This window comes from Pinus tabuliformis, chromosome X (assembly GCF_031772625.1).
Source record: "Pinus tabuliformis cultivar Carrire ecotype Pingquan chromosome X, CPIR1, whole genome shotgun sequence".
Classification (NCBI taxonomy): Eukaryota; Viridiplantae; Streptophyta; class Pinopsida; order Pinales; family Pinaceae; genus Pinus; species Pinus tabuliformis.
This window is the reverse complement of record NC_142308.1, coordinates 95,697,785-95,702,616: the sequence shown is the minus strand read 5'-3', so window position 1 is coordinate 95,702,616 and position 4,832 is coordinate 95,697,785.

Genomic DNA, 4,832 nt, shown 5'->3' with positions numbered 1-4,832 from the left:
AAACATGATAAGAAGAAACTAGAATTTGATAACCGAGTTCACCCCTCCTGGGCTATGCCTTATGGCCCTGCTCCAATGACTAGGCCTGATATATTGATTTAAGCAAAAAATGAGTACATCACAAATTGTTCACACAAGAGTGAGTTGTTTCTCCTACAAAGAATTCTCACTCAAAAATATGACTCCCTACAGTCAGTCATGATGGCGAAAACAAGGACACTCTCACAACATGTCCTTGTACTCCACCTGAAATCCAAGCACATAAACATACCAAAAATCCATAATGAAGTGTTGAAAATAGCTTCTCTCATGAGCACACTGAGAAAAGACTGAAAATAGCTCCTCTGAAGTAACAACTAGTGCAGATGAAACAAGAAGGTTGGAGAACCTCTGACTAAGCTCTCTCCATGCTCAAATATGCCTTCAACTTGCTGCAAAACTTTGATTGTCATTAGCACTAAAGGAATTTAATCTGAAAAAAGTCCATCATACAATGCTCAAATCAAAGAACAGAGGATGCCAATGAATCTATGACACTCAAAAACCCCTATCTAGGCTTTTCTTGAGCTCAAAAAGGTTAAAAATTGAGCAAGATATGCTTCTCCAAGCCATGCTCTGCTATTTGTCCTGCAAATGGGCAAAACCCACTAACTATGCAACGATTTCGCCCTTTTCATAGTCCGTTGAGCAATAATTTCACCCGAGACCAGCAAGATTCCCGCTGCAAAAGGTGCATTTGGTCTCCTGTTTAAATTCACCCATGTAGAAATTCCTTATAGATTCAAAGTGCAAATTGTAATATGCTAAAACAGTTGACTTTAATCTACTCTACTCATCATCAAAAACAATAAACGATAAATGAAATCACGGAGCATATAAGAGAAAGAATTCAATCACACATAACACAATAATTTTATGGGGAAAGCCACAGCTAAAAACCCCTGCTATATGTATATTTCATTAATCAGAAAATGTGAGAAGATTACAATGCTTTGCTCAAGCCTTAGCAACCTCTACATTATCTCTATCTATCTCACTGCTTCTCAGACAATCTCAAGGCAATACTTAGCCAATTCTACTTTTGGTCAAGCTTCTATTTCCTTGCGAAGTTCCCTTGGGAATTAACCCATATTTAATTGGGAAATTCCACAATTATGAATTGCACAATCCTCATAGGCCTTCCTCTGATTACATGCACCACCTGTACAATTCAGATGATTATAAAACTGATAGTACGCAGTCCCTAAACTCCAACCTCAATTGGATTTTTCTCTTATCTGACATGCATGAATTAATTATGAGTGAATCATCAGTTAATTGGTTGAACACATGAAGCAACACCCAACTATCTGACCTCCTACTAGTTCCCCCATCAATTGGAGCTAGTTTAACTGACTTTAACTCAGTGAAACTGAAATAATTAATTACAACTCAATATAAACTCAACCAAGGCTCCTGTAAAGTAGGAGACACTCTACATGACTCAAGTTAGACCCTCAACTCGAACTAACTGAGCCAACTAAGTCAAATTAACTTAGTTAACTATTACAAGTTGTCATGAGATGCTAAATTACAATTTAATTCCTAATTTAATTCAAGGACAAAATTAAATTAGGATTTTCTTGTTGCATTTTCAACACCCTCTCAACAATAAAGGGATTATCTACTACCCCCGATCATGCCCCTATGAAACTCAAATTTGCATCTTGAAAATTCCTTTGTCAAAATATCTGCATCCTACTCCTCTATAGAAATATACTCTAGCAACATGATTCTCCTTTGCACATAATATCTTAGATGGTGATACTGGATGTCGATATGCTTGGACCGATCATGACAAACTGGATTCTCAGAGAGTTTGATACAACTATGATTTTCACAGTAAATCATTGTAGTACCCATCTACTGACCAAATAACCCAACAAGGATCTTCCTCATACAAATAGCCTCACAAGTTGCTTGACTAGTATCCATGTATTCTGCTTTTGCTGAATTGAGTGCACCTAATCTCTACTTCCTGTTGTACCAAGAAACAGTTGTTGACCCAATACTGAAGACTCCCCCTGATGTGCTCTTCCTGTCAGATGGACTCCCTGCCCAATCTGCATCTGTGAAGCCTTGAATCTTCACTCCATTTTTCTGTCTGTACCAAAGACCAAATTGAGTAGTGCCTCTAAGGTATCTAAACACATGTTTAGCAGCCTTCAAATAAAGTCTGGTTGGCTTAACCATGGGTTAATTGCAAAACACATGTTCAATCGTGTGTTCACCAAATACATTAGTGAACCCACAAGTTGTCTATAAATAATAGCCTCCACTCTTCACCTGAAGTAGCACATTCCTTCCTCCAATTACTTGTTAGAGGAGTCTCCATGGGTTTGTTTCTCTCCATGTGAAACTCCTTCAGTATCTCGTTGGTATACTTTCCTTGAGAGACAAACAATTCCCCATCTCCTTTCCCTACTTCCATACCATGAAAGTAATGCATGAGCCCCGGGTCCTTCATCTCGAGTTCTCTTGCAAGATCCTCTTTGCAAGATTTTATCAACTTCTCATCACCTGTTAGAATCAAATCATCGACATATAATACTATAATCAACAATTTACCTTCAACCACAATATGCTAAAGGTTCGCATCTCCTTCACTTTCGGTGAATTCCAACCCGATGAAATAGATGTCAATTCTGGTGTACCAAGAAAGGGGTCCTTGTTTTAGTCCATATAGCACTCGCTTGGGTCTGCACACATGTGACTCTTTGTCGAAGGTCTCAAATCCTTCCTACTGATCAATATACATTTCTTTCTCAACCATACCATTGAGGAATGTTGTCTTCACATCCATGTGATGTATCTTCTATCCCATCTGTGCTGAAACTGCTATAATAGATCTGATTGAAGAGTACCTTGCTACTAGAGCAAAGGTCTCATCATAATCAATTCCCTCCACCTAAGAGAACCCTCTGGCCACAAATCTGGCGTTGTGTTTCTTCACACTCCCATATGCTACTTGCTTTACCTTGTAAAGCCATCTAGAACTCACCACTAACTTGTCCGTTGGTCTTGGGACCACTTCCCAAACATTATTTCTTATAATGTAGTCATGCTCCTCAACCATGGCATCAACCCATACTGCTTGTTGCACTGCTTCCTCGAATGAGGATGGCTCAACCTCTACACTCTCGCTCATTAGAGCCATGTAGCCAGTGTACCAATATGGTGACCTTCTCTTCCTATGTTGTAATGTGGGTGCTCCAACATTCTCTCTAGCATCATGCATAAATCTTTCAGCCTCTCTGGTGCGCTTCCTTCCATCTCTAGAAGTGTTTGCATGAATGGGTGTTTCCACTCTCTGCTCCTTTGCATGTGGTTGCTCCACATCATCCTGAGGTTCCTCCTTTGGAGCTAAAATCTCATCATCTGCATGTAAATGAAGCTCCCTCTCAAGGGAACATCTCATGGCCTTCTCTTCATAGAAATTCAGATCTCTACGAACCACTGTCATTCTATTGGATGGCAGGTACACCCAATAGTTGTGAGGTGTATCAGTGTACCCCACGAATATGGTCAACTCAGTTGTTGGCTCCAGCTTTTTTCGTGCATACTTGGTAACATGATAGTAGACTGATGAACCAAAGATCCTGAAGTGTTCCACATCTAGTTTCTTACCTGAAAAAGCTTCTTCTAGTGTACTCATCCCGAGAATTTGATGAGGGCTTTTGTTCTGCAAATAAACAATTGTGTTGCATGCTTTAGCCCACAAATGCAACAGTGGGCCCTCATCATGTAACATCGCCTATGAAGCTCCCATAATACATATGTTCTTCCTTTCAATGACTATTAGGCGGATTAATCCCTCTTACAGACAAGATGGATCTCATAGATACATGTCTTTCAGAATAATCACATCATTAGGAATAATCCATTCGCAAAAAAACTCACACGGGACAATATCTTCATGCTAGTTGTCATCATTTTCCTGCTCATAAATTTGGTGTTATCAGCACCCTTGCTACCCGTGCTCTGAGAATCTCTGATGAAAACCACCTAGAGCAGGAGAAATCTCATCTCCTTGAAGTTTTTAAGAAGAATGGATACATCAGAACTCAGAGCCTCAAAGCTTTTCAAAGAGCTTGTAAAGAATCTAGAGTGAAAATTACCCGTGTTGATCATATCGCCAAGGTTCATCTCCCATTTATTCAAGGGACCTCTGATAAGATTTCTCATATCCTTAGGCGGAATAATGTTTCCTCTTTGTTCAAACCTCTAAGGACCATTAGAAATTCTCTTGGTTCAATTAAAGATCCTATTGACCCGAAGGACATGAAAGGTGTTTACCTGATTCCATGTTCATGCTACACTCCATATATTGGAGAAGCAAGTCGATCGATCAACCAAAGGATCCATGAACACACGACAGACATAAGGCACAATCATTCCCGCTCTTCGGCTCTAGCTGAGCATGCAGAGAAGTCCAAACACCATGTGTGTATTGAGGATTCCAAAATCCTCGCTAGGGTTGACCATTTCCACCATAGGAAGCTTAGAGAGGCTATTGAGATTGAAAGGCATGCTAGGAATCCCAACAGAGATGATGGTTGGAAATTGAGTAAAAGTTGGATTCCTGCCCTCTCCTTATGATCCTCTTGTCTCTTTTTTCATTTTTTCATTTTTTCTCTTTTCCATTTTATTTATGTATAGCATATTATTTGTAACTTAATGCTCATTCTCCCTTTGTTTATAACATATATCCCTATTTTGACTTCTATAGTATTTAACCTCTTTTTTCCTTGTAATACATATTATTGAGATCTAAACCTTATTATTACTTATAA